The sequence below is a fragment of the Amphiprion ocellaris genome, chromosome 20, assembly GCF_022539595.1.
Source record: "Amphiprion ocellaris isolate individual 3 ecotype Okinawa chromosome 20, ASM2253959v1, whole genome shotgun sequence".
NCBI lineage: Eukaryota > Metazoa > Chordata > Actinopteri > Pomacentridae > Amphiprion > Amphiprion ocellaris.
Window position 1 is genome coordinate 25,025,768 of NC_072785.1, and position 26,140 is coordinate 25,051,907.

The following is a 26,140-nucleotide window of genomic DNA, read 5'->3' on the forward strand; positions in this document are numbered from 1 at the left end:
GATAATAGTTTGGGAACCCGTGCTGTCAAATAAATGACATTTTTACATTTAATTTTAAGGTTTGTGCCCCTGTGGTGCCATTTCGTATTATTTTCTCAACTGGAGAGACTCTTATTTTATGAAATCAACGCTCCAAAACCCAAACTTGTTCATTTATACAATGATGCAAAACACTTAAAAATACAGTTATGCTCATTTATACAAGAAAAGCAGCAAATCTTTACATTTTAGATGCTGGAATTAGTAAAAGTTTGACACTTTTGCTCGATAAATGCTTCTTGAAACACCTTTGAGGCTTTTGCACAATAATTAAGGTCATATTTATGCACAAATAATAACTTATAGCCACATTTTTATGATGATTTGCTTGTATCTTGTCTATTTATGATCCTGCACTTAATATATTGCAGCTTACTTGGCTTTGGGAATGTGCAGCGGTCTCATTTTTTTCACGTTTCCCATCTTAATTAATCATTTTATTGATTGTACAGCAGAAAATAGAGTTGTATCTCCAGCTTATGTAATCCTCACTGAAGCATCAGCAGAAACCTTGACGCTGTGATTAAAAAACAGAAATAAGTGAAACACTGTGAGCAGAAAGGATCTAACTGTGGGTTGAATAAATGCGCAGGCGTTTAATCAATCGACCTTATATGCAGCTGTTCCTGAAAACTCCTTCTTTAGCCGTGAAATCGAAGCCAAAACCTCATTAGAGGACGTCAGAAAAAGCATTTTTTAGAGTTGAAATGTGGTGAATATTCAGCTCAGGATGTCTGAGGTTTAAACTTGACCAACATCCGTCAGCAGCTGTCGGCCTGAACGTGGAAATTATAGAAAAAGCTGTAATTAATATGAGAATATGTGGGAGTAAATGTGTGTTTTTTTACTTTTTCCGGCCAATAAATGCGTCTCCTTCGCCGCTGTCCATCCTCTTAACGTAATACCTTCAGTGGGCTTTGCTTTGCTTTGCTTTTAGCTGAAATAATTCACTTCCAGGAATAGCAGAGCTGTGATGTTATTCAGGACTCGTAGATGAAAAGCTTCCTGTAGCTAAAGAGTGGAAGGTTCAACCCTCGGGGACCCTGCACGTTCGTCAGCGTCACACGAAGCCGCTTTCGTTGATGTGTTGGTGACTTTAGAAGCTTCACCGCTGCAGTCGGTTTGTGTTAAAGGCTGCAGCTCAGTATTGATGCTGTCAGTCAGACTTTAGAGCTGAGCAGCTTCTGGTTCATCAGACGTCAAATCAACCGTCTGAGGTGGAGAAACAAGCTCAGTGCTCACTTTCTTTTCGTTTTCTTCACAGTTTTTGGAAAATATTTGATTTCTATGGCCCAGAGGAGTAATCAGTAGAAAGACAGTGATTGTTCGTGGGTTTAATTCAGTGTTTTTGTTTTGTTTTTATTGACAAGTGGAGCTGAACTAAGGCCAGTATGCTTAATTAGTGAAATCACAGTTTACATATGCGTTACCAGTCTAAAGTTTGGACACACCTTCTCATTTAATTTTTATTTTCATGACTATTTACATTGTAGATTCTCACTGAAGGCATCAAAACTGTGAATGAACACGTGGGATTATGTATTCATTGGTGGATAAACAGATTTGGTGTTTTCTTCCCTACCAGATAAGAAGCCTGAGAGGCAAATGTTCTGGCACAAAATGTGAGTTTACGGTAACATCTGAAGGTGACTCACGTGAAAGTGTCATTATTTATCAACTCCTTTCTTATACCATCTGGTGAGCCTTCAGAATACAGCTTATTATTACAGTTTGTAACAGGAAAAAATGTGTTAAACTGATCTTAGAGCATGTTTAATTATGTCTAAGTGTACTTCTTACTGACAGCAACCTTGACAAGTTACTGGAGGATGTAACAGAAAAGGAAAGCTGAATTCAAGGTTAAATTATTACTTTCTCAAGAGCAGATGAAGTTTAAGTCTTCATTCATACATTAATATGGGAAAATATATGTTTTTTGCCATCCTACACAATAACTGCACTGTTCTGTTGTCAAAATAAGAGTTTAAATGTGAGTCATGATTGCAGGATAAACCTGACCTGTTCTGGTGTCTGTTTACCTCACGTGGACTCATTAAAGTTTCAATGCAAGTTGATTATAGTTTACTGGATGACTCAAGCAGCTTACTTGATTGTGCCACAAAAATGTCAGGAGATCAGTAAAATTCATGGAGATTCATCCTCTGGGGACCAGTAATGTTTGCATCAAATTTCACGGCAAGTACTCCCACAGTATACGATATTTTACCAAAAAATAAAAATGTCAGATTCATGGTAGCACTAGAGGAAGCATCAGGAGATCACTGATGTCAGTAGGATTCATCCTCTGGGGATCCTGAATCTTCATATGAAATTTCATACTCATCAATCCAGCCCACGTTGAGATATTTTTCCCAATATGTCAAATTTCTCTCTCACTCTAAGATGCTATTTGAAATGCCAGGGCTGAAGCAAATCCATGAGGATGCGTCCTCTGGGGACCATGAACGTTTCTTGAAAATTTCTTGATATCATTCTTTTCTTATTACATTTTGTAATAGGAAAAAATGTGGTTAAATGATGTTAGGGCGTGCTTAATTATGTCTTGGTGTACTTCTTGCTGGCAGAAACCTTGACAAGTTACTGGAGGATCAAACACAAAAGGAAGTCCGAATTCAAGGGCAAATTATTCAAATATTCAAAATATTAAAATGAGAGTTTAAATGTGAGTCATGTAAAGAGGACAAACTTTTTGTGTTTTAATCCTTCCTGGCGTCTGTTTACCAGACATGGATTCATTAAAGTTCTAACGGTAAGTCAAGCTGTTGTCTGCCATCAGGGACCAAGTAGCATTTTTAATTTAAACTTGTACCCTGCGCCTTTCTCCTGATTTTTATCAATTTATCCTGTAACTTCTTCCTCCTGCTCTCCGAGGTCTCTGAGGCTCGAAGGCTATTAGTCTGGAAGGCTTGTAGAAACGCTGCCTCGGCACCGATCTCACGTTTCCCAGAGTCGCTTCAGGACACGTGCTGCTCCACGCCAGGGTACTTAATAATCACCTATCAGAGGTGAAGGAGGGCCTTTAATCGCCTGCCTTGGAGGGCGGCGGGATGATAATTGCTCGTCGAAACCCAGATGTCACAAAAAAAAGGAGAAGCAGCAGCTGAAATGCAGTTTTTATGAGGCTTTTCTTCTGCTGCTGCTGCTCATAATGTTAAGGCAGAATATGAAAAACATGAAGGCTACACCGACTGGCTGTCCTTATTATACCACTTTTATGCTCTGCTAGTCTCCCTGACATTCTGTTGTGTCACCTCATCGTGAGAGGCATTTGAATGAAAACCAACTGCGCCTTTTTATCGCTCGCTTCATCTGAATGCGTTGCTGTAATTGCACACTTATTCCTAAGGATGGACGAGCCTTCCAAGAGCCTCTTCAGACCTCAAAATCAATCAAGCCGCCACCGCGATTACCGCCACCTAAGCCTCTCTCCGCTCTTCAGATCCAAGGGAACGAGCTGCGTTTCATCTTGGAATGTCTTGAAGTGGGCATCGTTTGCATTTCTGCACAGGAAAATCTGTATGAAATTGACACCCATCTATCTACTACGTCCTAAGATATTTCACTAGATATGTCAGATTCTTTACTTGCTTCAGAGGCTACAGGAAACAGCAGAATTATGAAGATTAATCCTCAGAGGACCATGAACATTTCTACTAAATTTCTTGCCACTTGATTAAATAATTCTGATTGAAAATGTCAATTTCATGGTGACACGAAAGTAAAAGTCAGGAGATCACTTCAATTTGTAGGATTCATCCTCTGGGGATCACAAATATCTTTATGACATTTCGTGGCTATCTATCACGTAAATGTGAAGATATTTTACTCGATATGTTTATTTCCCACTTACTTAAGGTGCTACATGAAACATCAGGGGATCATCAAGTTTGTAAAGACTCATCTTCTGGGGACCACAAATGTCTATATAAAATTTCATCACCACCTATCTAGTAAATGTTGAAATATTTTACTAGATGTGTCAAATTTCTTTCTTACTTGCTTGAGGTGCTACATGAAACATTAGGAGATCATCAAATTCATAAAGACTCATCCTCTGTGGACCACGAATATCTGTATAAAATTTCATGACCACCTATCTAGTAAATGATGTAATATTTTACTAGATGTCTCAACTTACTTCCTTGCTGGAAGTGCTACTTGAAATGTCAAGGGATTAACAAGTTCATACGGATTCCTCTTCAGGGGACCATGAACGTTTATACAAAATTTCTTTCCATTTGACTTAATACTTGTCATTGAAAAGTAAAAATGTTAACTTCATGGTGGTACTAGAACAAAAATCAGGAGATCAAAAGTCAGTAGGATTTATCCTCTGGGGATCATGAATGTCTAGAGGTAGTAAATGTTGGGAGTACTACTAGTTATATCAAATTTCTTCCTTGCTGGAAGTGCTATATGAAAAGTCAAGGGATCAGCAAATTCATGAAGATTCATCCTCTGAGGAACACAAATGTCTATATGAAATTTATTACCCATTTGTCCAGCACATACTGAGATATTTTACTAGATATGTCAAGTTTCTCTCTCACTCTAGGTTGCCATTTGAAACACCAGGGCATGAGCAAATCCATGAGGATGCACCCTCTAGAGACCATGAACATTTCTACTAAATTTCATGGCATCATTCTTTTCATATTACAGTTTGCAATGGGAAAAATGTTTTCAGATGATCTTAGGGCACGTTTAATTATGTCTTGGTGTACTTCTTGCTGGCAGAAACCTTGTCAAGCACTGAAGGATCTGAAAGAAAAGGAAATCTGAATTCAGGGGCAAATTTTGAGGTAATTACCGCCACCTAAGCCTCTCTCCGCTCTTCAGATCCAAGGTCAAGGAGCTGTGTTTCATCTTGGTATTTCTTGAAGCAGTCATACGTTGCATTTCTGCACATCGGCCCACAGGCGAGTGGCCGCCAGAGATGGGGCCAATCTCGGAGACAGAGCCGGGATTGAATGGAGCCCCTCGAGTGGCAGCTGGAGCCAGTAGGCCGTCATATTTGGGCCTGTTGGAGGCGAGAGTGCTGAGATGTCGCTTTGAGCGGCAGCGAGACACTCGGCCTTTTGTCCCCCATCAGCCTGGGACGGTCACACTGAGGGAATTTAGAGTAGGATGGATGAGGGGCAGTTGAAGCCTCTCATTGTTTCATGTTCCCCTTTGTTGTCCTTGTTGTCGTGCACTCGGTGCCTGTTCTGTACCAATGTTTGCGAGTTTGAACAAGACGAAGAGGCCGCGCCAGCAGTCCCGCGAGCTAACATGCTAATGTGCTTGCAATGATGATGCTAATTTGTTGGCAAGTATTGTATTTGCCATGTTCACCATTCCGGTTTTACATGTTTGCATGCTAAAATTGACAAAACCGAGTCCTGAGTCCTAAATTTTGCAAGTTGCATTTCTAATGAAAAAATTTGGAAGCCACAAAGTTATGACAGTAGGTCATCCTCTGGGGGGCATGAATATGTTTAGCAATATTCATGGCAATCCAACCCGTAGTTGCAAGATATTTCACCTAAGCCCCCGAATTCCAACCTCATTGTGTCACTAGAGTTGGTTGGTTTCAAAGTCAATAGAATTCATCAAATTCAGTAAGATTCAGTCCCTAGAGAACATGAATGTTTGATTCATACTTGATGGCAACAGATTGAATTCTTGATGAGATATTTTGCTTAAAATAAAAAAAAAAAATGTCCACCTCATGGTGTTGCTACACTAAATGTCAGATGATCAGTAAAGTCAGTAGGATTCATCCTCTGGGTATCATGAGTATCTGTTCAACATTCCATAGCAATCCATCCAGCAGCTGTTGATATAGTCCAATATTGTTGCTTTAACCTTTATTAGCCAAGTTTTACTGTCCAGAATTCAAATTACAGATCTCAACAAGGTCGTTCTGACCAGTCAAGAAGACATTTACAGATATCTTGAATTAGAAGAGTTAATTCATACTGGTTTTTGTTATTTTTACCTTTTTAAGGAACACATTGTGAACAGAAATTTGAAGTTGTTTCCAAATGTTAGGCCTGTAGTGTATGTGCAATACAAACCTAGTCTATCTTTCAAACACCTCACCATATGTTTGTGACTTGCTTGTTCTCTTTGCCGAGTGAATTTCCAGCCATGTTCTTTGAATGTTAAGTTAAGGCTCTTATGTAAGACTCCTCCTGTATTGCTGATGCAGCTCGTCCTGGAGGACGGACGGATGGACGGGTGAGGACGGGGAAGGACAGTCGTCTCCTCACCCACCAACCACAAACACATTTGAGACGCTTTGTGACTCTGTAGGCCGATCAATTCTGCCTCCAGCTGACTCCCATCATGCCTCAGTGGTCGGCTCCACGCCTCACCGCCTGCTTTTTCTATTCTCCTATTATCCCCCCTCATGGACAATATTTGATTTCTGCAAACCCGCGTTGATAATATCTGTTTTGCAAAAAGCAGAAATGCGGCGGTCTCTATGTTTTCTGTGTGCACAATGTGTTTACACTGTATTTAGCTGGAGCTGAAAGGACGAGACTGATAGGGGCTCCGGCTGCACGTCAGAGATGATAAAGTGTAGACATAAACAGCAGATTACTGTAAATATCCTGCCTTAACACACGTCTGCATGTGATCAAGTCCATATTAGCTGCTTCTAGGAAACACATAAAGGAGCCAATCTTCTTTTAGGTGAAGAACGGTTGTGAAAATGCCTGAAAAGTGAGCTTTTGTGTTTGGGCTCAGAAAAGGAATAACACTATATTCTGCATGCATCTGCAGCGCCAACGTTCTATTAGCATAAAATTAAATTCATGCTAATTGGGAAAACAGAACATGTGCCTCTTGAGATATGGGGTCCAGAATTACATTTGTTTCTCAGCTCAGCAGCACTTCTTAAAGGAAAATGTCACTTTAGATGCAGCCGAGCTAAAACCAACCTGCTGTAAATGTTCGGTCTTGGGGGCATAACGTCCTCTTCAGCAGGTCTAAAGACTAAATAAAACCTCCGGGTGAAGCAGTGCAGACTAAATGGCATCCAGCTGAACCCGCCACATGATAAGAACGGCTTATTAAAAGGATATTAGACAGAATTGACTCAGCAAAGTGTTGCTGCCAGACGTATCCACAGGGACTGATAAATGTCTGGTCATTATCTGCATTTCAGACGCTGTTGTTTGGCCTCTAAAATGCAGTGAGACGTGGTTCATAGAAAGTGTCATCTCTCTAAAAAGTGTAACATCTTTCAGCTAATTATTTTGGTTTTGCAGCTGCTGTTTTATGGCAGCAGGTAGGCTTTTTAATTTGAAGGTTGCGTGCTAGTTCCAGGTCAAATGGCAGCAAACCATTGGCATTAGCATTAGCTTAACAGCTACATGCACTACCAAACATTGTGCACATAAATACACATGCGTACCATTTATCATCTTAATGTCGCAGTAACGGGAGGTGGCGGGGGTTTATTTGACTGATTTACAATTACAGACGTTCCTAATATTTGTTCAACTCATTAGCATAAAAGAGGAGGGCAAATATTAGAAACATGTTTAAATATGATGCAGTCCATAAAGTTTAATTATCACCAGTTTGACAATGTTAATAAAAGCGGTGAATGTGGAATCGTCGCAAAATTGGATAGCATTAGATTTCACAGGTGTACCTAATAAAGTGGCCGGTGGGTGTATGTTCTTCTACTATTAGTTTGCAATTACTTTTATTTTCTGCATATTATTTTCTGCATGTTCATTTTGCATTCTGTATAGCTTGATGTTATTTGAACTTTTACTTAGCCTCAATTTTCTTTTTCATTTTACATGATTCATTAAACAAAAAAGCAAAAAAAATTAACAGTTTGCTCCAACCAGATTCTCTCAAAAACAAAAAAATTCTGTGTTCCTCTTCACAACTGTGAAGTCTTTAGGCACTCAGCTGTTACCAACGATCACATGACAAAAATTCAGAGACTTCTCGGCTGAACTGCAGGATGTGTTTACGCAAAGCTAATATGAGACAAGTGTGGAGAAAAAAAAAGAGTTAAATATACATGAACATTTAGATTAATTTTTTTGTGAAATAATCAAAGAAATTCAACTTTCTTTTTTAAAAAAATGATTTATGGCTTTAGAAAACTTTGTTTTACTGCAGAAAGGACATTTTTGACTTCAGAAGGTTAAAATTTTGGACTTTTTGCTGCAGCTTTCACTTTAAATATTCAGTTTTCTCTTCTAATATTCTCACTATTTCTTACAAGCTTTTTGAAGGGTTATAAACGCATCTTATTTTCATCACAAATGAGTGGTTTGCTCAGATAGAATTGACTTAAAAGACAGTGAGATGATTTACATTGCTTGTTATTCATTTGTTCATTCGACTATGCATGAGAACATTAATGCCATTAACAAAAACATGTATTGTACCAGATTTAGCTACAGGCTCATTTCTATCTGCATTATTATCCAGGGAGGCACTATTATATATGCGAAATACAAATACATGTCAGAGGTAGCGTACAAATGAGATCATTTGATCAAAACCTACTTATTTTCTGCTCCGAAGGGTCACAAAACATTAATTCACTGCTTGTTAATCATATGATGTAACGATGACAATGCCCGCTTTGTTCGTTAAATCCACAAATCTCTATTCTGCTAATAGATAAACTCCCTGTCTGTCGAGCGTCATCAAACTGGATTTTCTCCGATTGTTGGCTGCAGAGGTGACCTTATTTCCAAATGTGGCTCAAGTTATTGAGAGAGCTCCGTGATTACACAGGGCCTGTTTACTCCGTCCCATGTTCCAGCACTTCGGAGGGGTAATGCAGAGAAAAAAAAAAAAACAAAAAACGAGGTTATCAGGCTGAAAAGGCAGCAACAGAGAGACAGAGAAATGTGTCAAAACGTTGTGCCAGATGTAGATGAGATTATACATCGAGGCTGCTCACGAACAGTCGAGGCTTAGTGAAAGGAAATGTGACATTTCTAGAGCTCAGTGTGCCTGCTGCCTCGTCCTGCTTTGAATCATCTGTCCCTGAATGAAATGTTCTGAGGTGTCTGAAGTCCAGGGTCACACTGAAGGGGAATATTGATGAGTTTTTGGGTGCTGATTCTCTATTCAGCATTAAAAAGTCTAGTTAAAATTTAAAAAAAAAATGTTTTGAGTGAAGAGAAATGCGTATTTAGGACAGTTAATAACATGGATTCTGGCTGAAATTCAAATTTTCTGCCTCATTTTTCACATTTTGTCGCTTTTATTTCATGCGATTTCTGTGTTTTCATTCATTTCCAGTTGTTCCTTTGCTCCTGTGTTGATTATTTCAACCTCCTGCTCTGACTGCGCTTGTTGTTTCTCTCTGCAGTCATATTTCCAGTGCGGTTTTGTTTTTTTTGTTTTTTTATGTGATTTGTGCCTCCAAACACTGACTTTCCAGGGAAATCCTCGTAATACATTAGTCACCCATTTCCACAGCAACAGTGTTTATATTACTGTGCACTTTGGCAGCGGAAGCATCAGGTATATCTTTGCACCGGCTGCTGATTATTAATTTTCTGCATGCTTGCTGGAGAGTGTTGCCAGCTGCAGTATTCATCACATCTCTTATTGCATTTTTTTGCCTCATGAATGCACCTTTTTTTTTTATTCTCCTGCAGGCTGAATCGCAGCTCGTGTGAGAAGAGGGTGTTGCTATTTCAGTTCTGCCTTCACTGAGGCTTAAGAACTTTTTTTTTCTGAATTCAGAGCTTGGAGGAGAAATGTAGGTCAGGCTCCTTTTGGACAACTTGCGGCCTGGGAGGAGAGCTTAGAAGGTTTAGCATATTGTAGTAATTAGGAAAGCTGCTGTGCCACGTCTGGCAGCTCGCTCCTGGGTGGCTGAGTCATATGACCCGGTCCGTGTTTCCACCGATGGACAGACGGACACGCTGAAAATCCTGAGGTTGGCATCGGCGAGTAAACCTTTTCATCTGTGCCCCTGGACGATGGCCGCAGAAAATGAGCATTCATTATCGCTGCCAGTCAGAAATAAGCATCGCTTTACAAGCCTGTAAACATAACCTCTCTGGCCTCCTGGATGCTGAGCGAGCTGCGGCAGCGTGGTCCTGCTAATCTGCTGCAATACAGGTGCTGAGTGAAGTCGTGGGGATTTTAATAACGAAAATAAAACCCTTTTGAGATGCGGAATATTGCTGCTTCATCAGTCTGTTAAAGTGGAAGCATTCTGCCATTCAGACAAAAGCCGCTTCTATATTAATGCTCCTCAGGGCTTCATTCAGCCATAAACCAACTCAGCGATGAGAGAAACACAATATGATACTTGTCTTACACACAAGTGATGTATAATGCAATAATAAACTGAACTGTATGTCAAGCAAGCTATTTAAACTGTCCAAATATCGAACTGCCTGTTTTTATTTAAGATTTCCTAAACACAGTCATTTCTGTCCATGTGTGATGATAATCTAACTCATACTCTACCAACTGTGAAATAAAAATGTCCCTCCAGCTGTGATGGAGCTCAGAATGCAACCTGACGACAACCGCTGTTTAACAAATGATTTACCTGTCTGCGGTGAGGAAATGTTCCCAGTTCAACTAACCGATAGACTCCGATTGATCCTGTGTCCATGTCAGGGATAATTTAAGTTAATGAAGTTACTGATGTTGCTCTGCATGCCTAAATGTGCACAAAAACTTTCTCTTTAAAGACACTCATATGGATCCTGCTGCTGGTTGATGCTGCAGGTATTTAATAAACTCAGAGGAAATAGTTCTAAACGGCTGGAAGCAACAAAATGATGCTGTAGGTATTAAATAAACTTAGAGAAAAGAATCCTATACAGCTGGAAGCAACAAAATAATGTTGCAGGTATTTAATAAGCTCTGAGGAAATAGTTCTAAATAGCTCAAAGCGACAAACTCAGGCTGCACAGAGGCTCGAGAAAATAAGCATTCAAGCCGTCAAAATTGTGTGCCATAATCATATAAAATGGAAACTGTCACATCTAGCTAAATACCACCGTCCTTGCAACTTTTTTCTCTCTGTGCATGATGTTTTAATTGCCAAAAATGATTGATACTATGAACTATACTATTTTAATACCTGCTGGTTTGTCAGGCAATGAACTAATGCTGAGAATAATGACTAAATGTTAGTAATCTTTGTATTAGGGTGTTAATGATGACCACCAATGTGTTGCCACATACAGTATATAAGCTGCATCTTCCATTTGGCTTGGCCTCAGAGCAAAATTTGCAGTAAATATAATGTGAACTCTTCTTTGCTTGGTTTATTAAATACATGCTACATGCATTTAATAAATTCAGACGAAATAACAGCTGGAAGCAACAAATTGATGTTGCAGGTATTTAATAAACTCAGAGGAAGTAGTTCTAAACAGCTGGAAGCAACAAAGTTTGGAAAGTTCACAAAGTTCTAATTGGACCCACTAGTCTTTGTTTTCACGACGGTAAAGTTTTGATTTTATTAACATTTCATTTTGTAATCGAAAGAAATTGAAGGGCGACATGAATGAGATAGATGTTTCATGATTTTGGCAGCAAACTGTGGCTTTGTTCTAAATCGCATACTTTTAGTTTTTACTTTAACAGCTGCCCTCACAAAGTACTCACTGTTTCATGCAGCATGCACAGAAGTGGGATGTACCACTTTGTCACAATAATGCGCGTTAAACTTTAACCTTTGCAGTCTGTTGTGGGAAATGAGCTGTTATCTGTGTGACACTACGGCGTATGGGATGCAAAATCCCAGCAGATGTAGTAAGACTTTAGGGTATTTTTGGCATATTACATTGGACATACTATGTATTCTGGTGTGCTAAATCTTTTTCTGCCGTTCTATATAGTAGTATAGATATCGGAATGCACCTTGTGTCTTTTGCTTTTTTGTCATGTTTTTGGACCAACAGTGGTGCTGAAATGTGGTTAAAGCCATCCCCAAATCACCTCACATGACTTGAAGTATGCAGTTCAGGTTTTTGCTGCATTGGAAGTGACATGGAAATTTTACTAGATTTGCCCTAGTTAGAGTGCAGTCCAGACTATTTAAATGAAAAGTGTGCAGTGTACTCTTTCAGGCATGATGCCGTCAGATTAACAGGAAGGAGTTCATGTCTGAAAGGGGCTTAATGGCTCATCAGGTCGGTTAACTGTGTTTAATTTTCCAACAGTTCAGTTCATGAAGTTCTAGTCGGATGTTCCGTGTCTGGAGCTTCACTGTCTCTTTAATCCACGTTTGTTTTAGCAAACAGCGGCTATTAAAAGCTTCAGTTACAGCTCAGAGAGTAGACGGGCTTTAAAACGGGTTAAAATGTGATGTTTGACCCCATAACAGAAATCTTGTCCTCTGAGCCGCCATGAAACTGGTTGAAACCAACCAATGTCTGTCGTGTCACATGTAAATATATTGGACTCTAATGGGGCTGCTTCCATTCAACGCTGCTTCTCACTCTTTCATGATTGTCTGACTGATGAGATTTTGGTTGGACGAGAGCATATCGACTACCAAATCGACCAGTCAGCCCAGCGTGTTTTGTTATATTGTGAAAATATGCCAAAGAAGGGGATTATTCTGCAGAACTGGACCTCAGTTACATGGATTTGTTTAATGACCTCTCAAATCAGTGCTTCAACACAATCCAATCCTTCCAATATCTGTGTTTGAATGACTTTCCGGCCAAATCCACGGCTTTTGTTTGTCACCAGAGTGATTTTCTGACTTTCTACTTTATTATATTGTGTAGAAATATATTAGTTTGAGTTAGAGCAAGCACACAGACGGATGGTGGAGGAGTGCATGATGCTGCCGTGATCTTTTCAAAAGGTTTGCTTGACATTCTTTTGTCAGGAAATTGGGTCATTGAAGAGTCCATTGTAGCTGCTGTGAATCCAAAAGGAGGATCTTGGCCTTTAGTTCTCTACATGTGCACTTTATCAGGTGGTAATGTGGTGTGTCGGTAAGTTGAATTTTGCATATTGTTATTGCCTCCAAATGGCACAGAGATGGCGCTGAATGGAAGAGCTGATCAACGTTTCCATTACAACCGAAATATTTATTATTATTATTATTATTATTATTATTATTATTATTATTATTATTATTATTATTAATATTATTATTATTATTATTATTATTATTATTATTATTATTATTATTATTATTATTATTATTATTATTATTATTATTTATATTTTAGCTTGTAAATATCTTTCTTTACCATCACTGGATGTTTTTGGCTCATAAGAGCTGTATTTTGCTCTCACCTTGAATCCTAAAGGTTTCAGATTTTTCAAATTTGGAGTTTTCATTTGAAGTGGGTTTTAAAAAAACGCTGCATTAACATCCACTTGAGCCCCCAAAATGTAGACTCACTTTTAGTCTGTAACTTTTAACAGGCCGTCGGATGGAAGCAGTTACGGTCCGTGTGTGACCCTTTCAGCCACTTGAGTCGATAAACATTGATATAAATGGACAAAGTGCTCTGAATGTCCATTTCCAACCCGTCAGAGCGACCATGAGAGATTCTGCCGAAGGGCTCTTCAGTCCGACAACACGGAGATTAGCGCAGATGTGGTTTCTCTGTTGTTGACTGAACAGTTAATTTCCACTGTAATTACTGAGACAAAAGAGCCGGGACTACTTTTTATTTTTTCCCTTTTGCAATTATAGCTGCTGTTTACAAACTCGACTGGTATGAAAATCATTATCTGGGACACTTCAGTCATTGATGGGTTGTGAAGTGTCTGCTGCAGGTTTAATCCATCTTTAGTCCGAATTTTTAACTCTGACACCATGAAATGAAGCCTGAGGATGGTCAGTTTGGGCTTTTTGAACATGTATTGATTGGCCTTATTGAGATATAGATTTAGGAACTGCAACTGATGATTAAAAACTGTGTAAATCTGCAGATTATTCTTTTATTTTTTCATCATTTGACAAAAATAATGGGAAATGGGCCAATCACAGCTTTGAAGAACCCAACATTTTGTCCTCAGATGTCCTCATTTGTCTGAATAGAAGTCCAAAACTGAAAACTATTCAGTTTATTACTAAATATGCCAGATAAATTACAAATTCTCTGTCAATCAATTATTAAGACAGTTAAAGAAGATTTTTCTGTTGATAAACTAACAAATAAATGAACATTTGTGCTCTGGCTCAATTTGAAGCTCGTATTTCAAACTCTGGATCTATTTAACCAGATTATTAAATCTGGATTTACTTAATTTTTGATATTTTAAGGATATTTCTTGTCAAATATTTGAAATTTTTCTTTTCTTTTAATTCATTATTTGTGGAAAACTGTGGCAAAAGTAGCAATCACAGCTTTAAAGAAACCAAGTTTTTGCCCTCAGATGTTCTCATTTATCCAAACAAAAGTCCGAAACACAAAAGTATTCAGTTTACTACTAAATATGACACAGATAAACTACAAATTCTGTCATTTTTGCTTAAAAAAAGCCTTTCAATCAATTATTAAGACTGTTGCAGAATTTTTTTCTGTGGATAACTAACAAATAAATCAACATAATTTGTGCTCTGGCTACATTTGAAGCTTGTATTTCAAACTCTGGATTTATTTAACCAGATTATTAAATCTAGATTTACTTAATTTGGGATATTTTAAAGATTATCCATTATCAAAATAGCTGACGAAGATTTTTCTGTTGATAAAGTAACAAATAAATCAACATCTTTTGCATTCATATTTCAAACTCTGGATTTATTTAACCAGATTAATAAATCTTGACTTGTTTATATTTGCATAAAGTCAAATCTTTGCGATTTATTTTGTGACGCTTACACTGTATTTACTGTTGTTTACGAAAGATGATAAATTCCACCGCATGGCCTGTAAACAGAAGCATATTTTTGCCATTTTTTTGGTGTGTTTCCGGATGTTCTTTTATAGTTTGGGCTTGGCTTGGTTCCTGTTAAAATAAATCTTAATGCCACAGCACACAGTGGTATTTTAGACAGTAGTGTCTCACATGACAATGCATTTCCTGTAGAGAAATGTTTTCTGAGTTTGTTGTTGAAGAACTTGACTGGCCTGCCCAGATTCCTGATGCATCCAACACCTTTGGGAGGAACTTTGCGAGCCAGTTTTTTTTGCATAACATCAGTGTTGGACTCGATTAATGCTCCTGTGGCTGAATGAGAGCAAAACCCTGCAGACAGGTTTAAAAGAATCTCGTTTTTCTTGAGGAGCGGAGGCTGTTGTTTGAGTGTAATGTTTGGGTCATGTAGCTGTAGACTGAACAACACATGCAAATGTTTGTCGGACAGTTTGAATATTCCAGGCTGATTATAGCGACCACACATGAGTATTTATCTGCTTCACGGTGATTTCAGAAGTCCTGTATGCTCAAAATGTCACGATTTGTAGGCCTGCAGCTAATTACCGTGGGTGTCCGGTGGTCTGGCATCATGGGTGGAGCAGAGTGCAGCAGCGGGCTGCACATCGCTGCATACAAAGCTCTCATTTGTATTCCAGTTGGTGCCGTGGCCCCCCATGGCTCTCGGAGGACACAGATCATTTCATGTTCCTTCTTGGATTAGATTCTCCACACTTTGGCTGCAAAACATAAAGCGCCGTCTTGGCTGCTTCGTGCTTCTCTGCCGTTCTTCTTCTGCTGGTTTCACCACAGACCACAGCAGCAACTCATACCTGACATACTTACATTGCTTTTATGGCGTTCACCTCTCTTTGTCTCTAGTACAAAGAATGATGCTTTTTTGTAACCACATTTTCTGCATCTAGTGTGGTTTTAACTGTTTGTAGGTCACTCCAGCCCCATAAATGTACAGCAGTGTGATGTTTTGATGACATGTTTTGCGTTCAGTCGATCAATTGGGGATTTAAAGAGCCTCTATTATGCTTTATTTTTTGATTTTCCCATTTCTTTAGTGTGTTATAGAGCTTTTTTGTGCATGTAAAAGGATTGCAAACTTCGAAAGCCTTAAACGCCTCGTTCAAAGTCCAGGTTTTGCCTTCCGTTACTTATCGATGTCATCATGTAACAAAGCTTTAAAAATAGCTCAGCTGTGTGAGAAATCATTAGAGGAAAGAAAGAAAAATATATTTAGTCAATGCTGATTACAAACGTATTTTCTCTGATGCTCTTTTGTGACCACGTTTTGTGCATCTATTGTGGTTTTAACTGTTTCTCGGTCACTCCGGTAGCATGGTGGTTCAGCGTTGTGATGTTTTGATGACGTTTTCTGTGTTTGATCCACCACTACGCGATGTAAAGAGCCCATATTGTCCTTTTTTTGTTTTTCCCTTTTCTTTAGTGTGTTATAGAGCTATTTGTGCATGTAAAAGATCTGCAAACTTTGCTCCTGTGATGTTTCTAGACTAATTTTTCACTGTAACCTAAAGTCCTGTACCTCTGTTGCATCCAGCAAAGTTAAAAGGCCATAAATCAGAAAAAAACATGGGAAAAAAAGGTCGAATTTCTTTGATTATTTATTATACAAACACGTAAAATATCTGGAATCAACATGTACAACAATATTCCAAGCATCAGCCAATACTTACACAAAATGGTAACTACATTCTATAGATATTTTACTTTTTACATTACACGACCTGCAGTTCAGTCGAGTTTAGTTGAAAATCCCAGAATTTTTGTCCTGTGACTGTTGGTGACAGCAGAGTCACTAAAGGTTGTATGATTGTGATGAGAAGCACAAAATTTAATTTTTTTAGCAGAATCTCGTCAGTGCAAAAGGTTTATTTTTGGAAATTGTTCAAATGAGATGTGAAATTAAGTGTTTTCGATAAAATATCACAATTTTAAGCGTAGATTTGGTTATGGTTTTGGATGGATCAGCACGTCCCAGATGAGTAGTTTAAAGACTGTCGGAAAGTTGAAAATCTGATTATTCTTCCTGTTTTTACACATTCTGGCTCTGATAAATGATGTAATTTTGGTGGTTTAAAAAAAAAAATCATACCTTTCAGAGGTTAAATCTTATGTTTGATCAACAAAGTACAAATCAAAGGTTCCCCAAATTAATTCAGATTAATTTTCTGACAGTTTAAATAAACATTTTTCTCTCTTATAACCAAAGTGTTAGTCTGACTGCCGCATCGCTGGAGTCTAGATGATATGTAGAAAAACAACAGGTAATATTACACCGCTGCTGTTGTTCTAAAGCTGTACATTGAAATTTATAATGAAACTTTATTTATAGCTCGTCCTCAGTTTTTCTCCACCGCTGCAGAAATCTGTCATCTGATCGGCTTGAAGCCTGAAGGTCTGTTTGCTCGAGTGCAGCTTCAGTAAGTCTTATGTCGGCTGCTGCGCTGCTATCGAAGGATCAAACTCTCAGCGCTGCTTTAGTGCCGTTTCATTCAGTCTGCAGGTTCTGAAAGCCACAAACCACCAGCAGCCTCAGTTCCAGTTTAAAGCCAGACTGGGGACACTGGCATTGATCTCTGCAGGGCTTTTTCACACCAGAGTTGAGGGAAAGTTAGCGGTTCAATACTGTGTTTTACATCCACTAATAAACATTAGTCTATTGACTGCTGCTGGTCAGCTGGGAAACTGAATCCAATAAAGGTTATTTTATGCTAAGTAATGCATTATTTAATTGAAGGAGGTCGTTATCTCAGTGTTTCTCACTGTTTTACAACTTAATACATTTGTGGTTACATCTTGGAAACTGTTGGATGAAGTTTGTACAGATGTTCATGGTTCTCAGAGAAGAAATTATGACTTTGTTGAGACCCTGTGTCTTCCTAAAGCATCATAATTAGGTAAAAGTTCTTGTTTTTCCTGTGAAACATCTAAACATTTCCTCAGTGGCTTGCCATGAAGTTGTGTACAGATGTTCTTGGTTCTCAGAGGATGAATCCTATTGAATTTGTTGAGCCCCTGTGTCTTCCTCAAGCATCATAATTGGGTAAAAGTCCTGTTGTACTTTGAAATATCCAACATTTTCTTCATTGATTGCCCTGAGGTTGTGTACAGATGTTCATGGTTCTCAGAGGATCACTCCTAATGAGTTTGGTGATCCTCTGTGTTTCCCTAAAGCACTGTAATTAGCTAAAAGTTCTCTTTTATCCTGTGAAATAGTCAGCATTTTCTTCATTGATTGCCCTGAAATTGTGTACAGATGTTCATGGTTCTCAGAGGATGAATCCTAATGAATCTGGTGATCTTGTGTTTTTCTCAAGCACCAACATTAAGTAAAAGTTGTCACATATCCTGTGAAACATGTCAACATTTCCTCAATGGATTGCTGTGAAGCTGTTTGTAGATGTTCATGATCCCTAGTGGATGAATTCTAATGAATTTTGTGATCCCCTTTGTTTAGCCAGAGCACCATAATTAGGTTAAAGTCCTCCCTTATCTTGTGAAACATCTCAGTATTTTCATCATGAATTTCTATAAAATTGTGGACAGATGTTCATGATCCCCAGAGGATGATGCCTATTGACTTTAGAGATCCTCTAACATTTTCTTTAGTGCCAACATCAGGTTGATATTTGAAATATCTTGAAAACTATTTGAGTAATCGCCTATTGAGAACCACCAGGTTACATTGTAATTTGTTTAATACTTTGATATTGGTAAACAACTGTACAACTAGCATTAAACAACAGTTTAATGCTAATTAATTTTTAGCATGCTAAATCATGCCAAATGTCAGCATGTTGGGAGCAGTGATGGTGGTAATGCCTTACAAAGTAACTTGTTTGAGTACTCAGATTACTTTTCTGTAGAAACGAGAAATGCTAGAAATTCAAGTAATCCGCTATCTTTTTAAGATAAGTAATCAGTTACCGTTTTGGTTTTATTGTTCCATTTGTTGCCACAAAACAAACAGCAACAGCAAAAAATGAAACTCGGAGATGCTTTCACACTGTTTCCGTCCTGTGTAGCTCCGTTTACTGATTCACTGGTTGCAGGTTGAAACATGTTGTTCTGTCGCTGCACAAGAGTCTGTGTTCTGTTGTTTTCATAGGAGCAGATGTGTGAAACGCTGCAGCGTACAGTACGACTCTGACTAGTTTACAGTCATCAGCAGCTAAAAGGCTACACAGCTGCCACCTGTCAGGTACCTTCATGTACTTAAAATGAACCAACTTCTTTAATTGCAGTTAAAAAAAACAACAAAAACCTATTGTATGAGCTGTTTGGACTGTAAGCAGTGAGCCTCTTGATTTTGTTTACTTGTAATAAAACACAACCACTAACGCCTCTATAAAATATATCTGTAAAAGGGATGTTGTCATTGCTATTATTAGCCTGCAGAGTTACAGGTTATGAGCTGTAGGTGAGGTTATCTCCTGAGGTAGAGTCAGTGTGTTTAAAGCAGTGTAGCCTGCATACTCTCTATCAACAACATGCACAAGGGTTGCAAAGGTGTTGCTCAATTTTGATGACGCAAAAGTACTCAGATAACGAGTTATTTTTCTCAGTAGGACTCAGTAAACATCATTGTAACATAAGGGTCTATAATATCTGGAAAAAATCTAAGAAAAAGAGTAATAATTTACATCAATCAATATTTTTACAAATGGTATTTTGTGCTATTTGTAATGTATCACTGTAAAATTATACAGTTTAACCATATTTATATCATCAGTAATAATAATAATAATAATAATAATAATAATAATAATAATAATAATAATAATAATAATAATAATAATAATAATAATAATAATAATAATAATAATAATAATAATAATAATAATAACAACAATAATAATAATACTACAATAATTTTACAGATATTTGCTGTTATTTTTAAAGCTTTTATAGTTTCTGAATGTCACATATTACGTATTTTTTCTGGCCCCATTGCTGATTTTTTAAAATAGTTTTTAGATAGATTTAGTTGTTTTGTTATTTCAGAGTGGCCTTTAATCTGATCTCCCAGCTTTTATCACGGATCAATGTTTTACTCCCGTCCCTTTGCCCCCTCCGTTAAACTGAGGTAACATCAGTGACGCAATCAGGTTTGGATCTTGGCAAAACACTGAACCTGTTATCATGAGATAATGAGACGTTTGCTGCTGAGCAAATATTTTTTTTACATCTTTGGTTTCTTTGAAGGCCTCAGACACATATCTCTGCCTCTGTAAAAATTAAGATTAAAGCGTCTTTGCCACCCCAAAAATAGACGTTTGTGTTTGTTTTCTGTTGAGTGAACCCACTGACTCCATGCTGCAGTGCACTGTGGGTAACGCCGAGGACACCTCTGTTGTGTTTGAGGCTAATTAAGACGCCACGGCACAGCGAAGCGTTGAGCAGATGCCAGAAAATGAGACAAAAGGGAAGAGGAGGAGTGTGATGTGAGGGCCAGCGGAGCTTTGTCTCAGACACGACTCGGTGGCCTAATGGATCCTCGTATTAATAAAAGATAAGCAGTCAATTATTGAGCTGTCAAAGTGACGTTTGGGACGAGTCGGGCCGGAGGGGAGGCGAAGTTTCCTCAGAGAGCGTGACCTCCCCCATCCAGTTCAGCTCTCTCTTCTTTATTCTGCAAAACAACCACAAGTTTCTCATGCAAACCTCCAAGAAAGTTGCATTTAATTTGCAGATTTTATCTTTTACTTGCTGCTTTTGCACATTTTTTCGCCCTCCTCAGGTTGAAGTTTTGCTTTTATTTATGGTTTTGTCTGATCCACTTTAGTTCTGGTTATTTATGGTGATGCAAAAGGACTCAAATAACATTTTACTTTTCTCAATAATGTCACTGTGACATATGGGTCTATAATATCCAGCAAAAATCAAAGAAAAAGAGAATTAATTTACATATTAACCATTAAAAAAATGGTCTAAACTGTGAACAATGTCTATATTAAAAAAATGTAAATGTATATATTTCAGTATAGATTTATATTTATTATTTTTACATTTTGTCAATGTAAAATTACACTTCTTTTTTTTTTACTGCATTCAAACCAGTAACAAAAATTCTTATTTTACAATTATTTGCTCATACTTGAAAACAAAATTATTTATATTATGGACTGAAAAATGACTCCTATTGTATTGTTTTTCTCTGTTTTGTTAAATTACAGATAATATCTAGTAAAATGATAGAAAGCAAATAATTTTACAGTTATTTCTAAAAATAAAAAAGATCAAACACGTCAAAACTGTATTCTGCATTTTTTTTTGCAGATTTTTACTGTATTTAAATCAGCAAAAATATTATTTTACAAATATCTTGTGGTAATTAAAAGACAAATTATGTATATTATAGTTTAAAAATGGTAAATAATTGTTTCAGTTCCTAGTTTACATATTGTTTTGTTAAATTCCAGATAATATCTAGTGAAGTCACAGACCACCTCTATCAATTTACGTTAAATCAATTTTGAAAAAAAGAGAAAAAAAGGTCACTTAGTTCTCTGTCATGTTACTGTTGTGTTTTTCTTCCTCTACTGTTTCATTTATAGTTGGAACTGGGAGTTTTCTCCTTTTGAAGCTCACAGAGTTTCTTCTCTGTTTTGTTAAATTGCAGATAATTTCCAGTAAAATCACAGAAAAACTGTATGAATTTACATGTTAACCACAAAAAAGAGAAATCTCTGAATAATGTCCAAAAATCTCTGTTTTTACAAATGGCATTCATTCTTTTAAAATTGGAAGTGCTTTACTGTATTTAAATCAGCTAAGAAGCATAATTTAATCTGCAGATTTAATGTTTTACTTCATATTTTTGCACATTTCTTCACCTCCTTTTGCTTTAATTTCCTTTTTGTGTAATCCAGCTTAGTTCTGGTTATTGTCATCTTCCTGTGGTGGTTTTCTTCTTCTTCTGTGTCGTTTATGGATGTGTGTTTTACACCCCTGGGAGTTTTCTCCTTTTGAAGCTCGCGCAGTTTCTTTTTGTGCTCATTATCATCCTGCTGTGTTAATTAAAAATTAAAATTCTTTCTCTCACGCAGGAACACGACTCCGAGTTGTTTACACTGGTCCAAATGTAGGAAAAACTACATTAAAATGCAGCTGATGTTTTATTCTCAGGCTGATTGTACGTACATGTCATAAAAATGCCTAGTTTCTTTTATTTTCTATTCCGTATTTCCCGTTTTTTCCACCCTCAGAGCCAATTAGGAAACACCACAGTAGAATCTTCTTTCCTCTGTGATGTAAAGATGAAACTCGGAGGTGCTCTCTCTGTTTTCCCTCCACTGAACACGTAACGACATTCCCGGGTTTGGCAGCGTTGCAGGAGATTCTCAGCCTCCTGCTTTGATGATAAAAGCTGCTGCCTGTTGTTGTTGTTGTTGTTGTTGTTGTTGTGCAGACTGAAGGTGTGAAGAGGCCGAAGCAGAGCCGGATCTATCTGCTGGCCTTCGCAGCTTAATGATCTACTGACACAGATTCAGTGAGCAAATATGAGCGAGATTTATAGGAAGCCGCTCAGGACGGAGTTTAGACTTTGCCTTCCAGTCGCTGGTTTATTATTCATGAGCTGCACAGAGACGGTTTGTGTATGAACCTCAGCGGCTTCAAAGAGGAGATGAATGTTTATGAGTGGTTTGCATACGTGCTTTGTACAGAATGTTGTGGGTTTGCAGGGATTTATTCTGACGTTGTTGTCGTTGACACCTTTAGATTTTAATGTTTTTTAATCAAATTAAGACTTAAATGCTTCAAAGGCGCCTCCAAAATGTTCCACAAATGCTTGGATTGTCTCTAAAAATGTATGTTTTCGTCCTGAATGCATGGAATGATGTAGAATCAGCTGTTAAATGTTTGCACAGACAACTTTGATATTGAAGAAAACCTAAAAATTGGATTATTTTAATGCTAAACTAACTGCTAAGCTACACACTGACTTAATAGATGGAAAAGAAAGCAACAAAATTTACGTTCCTACACAGCTAAATTGCATTTTCGCTTTGAGGGAAACATGTTTACGTCGGGATTCCGATTATGACGTTTCACCAATCCGTTTCCAATCAACATGTCTTTATCTCTTATTTTATCACTTTACTGTCACTTCTTATCAGCCAATCGATCATGGAGCGGAACTCGTTGCCCTAGTAACCCAGGAAATGGAGGAGAAGCTTTAAACATGTTACAAAAGGGTCGTATTTGTACCAAAACTGTGATATTTTCGGTCTAACCACATAATTTCTGTGAATAAATGTAGCAAAGATTCTAACATTATTGTTGTACAAGTGTAAACTAAATTTTGATATTATCCTAAACCAACTACGTAGTTTTGGTGTTTTAGACTGTAAGTTAACAGCGAGTGAAAACTAAACCATACGAATAATGGTGCCACACAGGATGTGGTCTTGAAAGTCTTGCTTCTGATTTAAGCCCTGATATATTCCAGTGTGGACATGCATGGACACCCACAGACGTGTAGTTGCTGCTTTTACACTGTTTTCCTCTCTACATTAGTCCACTTGAAAGACCTGAACTGCTGCTGACTTGAGATAATAGACTGTTTGACCCTCGTGTATTCACGGATGCAGAAACTACTGATTTTATAGTACGTGTCCACAGGATCCATCATTTCTGTGCTTCCTATGAACTGTCTATGTGAGCAGCCATGCATTCTAGTAGCAGTGCTGACGGATCCTCATCTGCATAAAGTTGTAGCTGCATTGACTATTTTATAGGGCCACTGGTGCGACTCGCTGCCTCTGGAAACCAAACCTATAAATGAACCGTTGTTGATCAAAAATGAAGACATATTCACCAACCATGTGACTTAATTCTCACCTCAGCTGTTTTTAGGAACAACTTTTGGTGAACTGTATTTGCAATACAGGGTGTCCCCAAAGTCTGGACACATAGGAAATCTCATTAACCATAATTTTTTGCCTCCACAGATTAAATATGGCTTTATTGAAAGAAGAAAGAGTTTAACTGGTACTTCTCAGTGGATGTGAAGGATGGATGTATAGAAGGTTAGGGTTAGAGTTAGAGAAGTGATTTTTTGGGACTAGCATGAATTTTAGCCATGACCAGTTCTTCAGTTTTGGCTAATATATTTGATTGTCCAGAACCATCGATGATGCTGCCCTTTTCTTTAAGCTTTTTAACCACCTTCCCCACCGTGGAAAAACCAAGTGGAATCCTCCTTGGATGATGTACATTAAATTCATCTGCTATCTTTCGACGTACCAGTTCAACTCTTTCTTCTTTCGACGAAGCCCTATTTAATCTGTGGATGCAAAACAAGCCAACAAGAGTGACACTTTGATTTACTTGGAAGGCTCCATTGCATACATGTGCAATAGGTCGTAATTGCGTATTTTGTGCATATACACGACTTCTGAACATGTGCGCTATTGTAGTGTAGTTGCTGTGCAGACTTTTAGCAAAAACACAAGTTCGGGCAGCACTTCACGATCTTGGGAAGATGATTAAATTTGCGTCACATGGACTTTCACATACAGACATGGAAAGTTTAACACCGGCCTTCAAGCCAATTGTACTTTCTGTGTCCACAATGGAACATGATCTAAATTTCATCATCTAGGAAAACAAATGGTGATTTAAATACATGCTATGAGGCCAGACTGTGTGAGGAAATTCTGTCATCTCCACCTTCGCAATTCATCATTAACAGAGCTGTAATCGAAGTAGTTGCTGCCAGACATTGGTGGCGCTTTGATTTGCTTTTCTTGGACGGTGCTCAACCACAGCGGGAAGCTCTAAATTATCCAGATATCCCGTGCTATGTTCACCCACTGTGCTCGACACACCTCAGGAATAATCGCAGCGACGTGGAGCTGCAGCCTGATCTGGAATCAGCTGCTGTATTCTGCAAAAAAGCGCAAAGTCACAGCCTTTAAGTCACATCCACAGGAGCCGTGTTTGTTTTTCGGTGTTTGATTTGAGCTTCCAATGCAACTGTGTGCAGCAGAGTGACGCAGACATGTTGTAGTTTGAATAGAGCTGCACACATGGATGCAGAAGGCACGAACAGGCGTTTATTAGGGATTTGTGGTGCCATTAAACTGGAAGACATTGTGAAGTCTTTAAATGCAATTTAATTGGAAGGGATGGGAGACAGGACTGATTAATTCTTCCCCTTCGGCCTGTATTTGTGTGTGTGCTAATGAGTGTGTCTGTATGTAAGTGTGTGTGTAGGAGGGTGTGTGTGTGTGTGTATAGACGCTGCACTACAGCACACATTCATTTATTTGTTCATTCATTCACAGACTTGCACTCGTCCTGTCGGAGTTGTCTTCTCTTGTGAGGCAGGTTGAACTCAAATCTATTTTAGGCTCAGTGTGTCCTGAGCTTCGTGACCAACACACACTGACACACAGATGCAGACACACACAGACATACACTCCTACCAGGCTCTGTCACTTCACTACATCGTCTCCTCAGCCAGCCGGTAAATCCCACAGCTGAATATTGCATGAGCAGCTGAGCGCTGGAGAGCCCCCGGCACACGCCTGAATAATGGGAGAGAACCACGACACATTGATTATAATACGTGTGTGTGTGTGTGTGTGTCTTTGTGTGTGTGTGTTGTGGAGCTGCTCAGTCTGCCTGAAACAGCGAAGTCTGCATGGACTTTATTCACCTATTACGGTGTTTTCTAGGTTTTACGGCTCCTCGGTGAGTAGATGAGGAACTACTGCTGCAGTGGAAACAGGGTCGACTCCCACCAGGGCCTCAGAGACTCGTCTTCAAGTTAATATGTTCAATTTAGTGGTCAGTGTCTTGAAGGGGAAAAAGTTCAATTTGTTAACCTAACTTTGCATAAAGATCAGAAGCAGGAGCAAACAGATGGTCTCCCTATAATGAAATGTGCCTGTTAGCGTCTCTGAAACAGATGCTGCATTTACATAGTGTTCACAGCAATATTCAAGCTGAATTTTACTTTAAGATCCAATATATCCAACTTAAAGATATGCATAGGAACATGAATCTCTCTCTACAGCCAAAGCCCACTTGTAAAGGCAATATATTGAAATTTAATAGCACTGTTTACAATGTTGACTGTATATTTGACCCTCACACTGCAGTAAAACAACTCACTCAGTACTATTTCACTGTATTCCAATGGCACACCCATTTAACAGCTTTTTACCCGCTGCACCCACAAGTACAAAGCATATGTGTA

The 26,140-nt window shown here is 38.3% G+C and overlaps 1 protein-coding gene across 5 annotated transcripts in view; it reads left to right on the plus strand.

Moving 5' to 3' along the window:
- Nucleotides 1–26,140, plus strand: part of pacs2 (phosphofurin acidic cluster sorting protein 2) — a 93,431-nt gene that overhangs the window by 1,337 nt on the left and 65,954 nt on the right. The window lies entirely within an intron of this gene.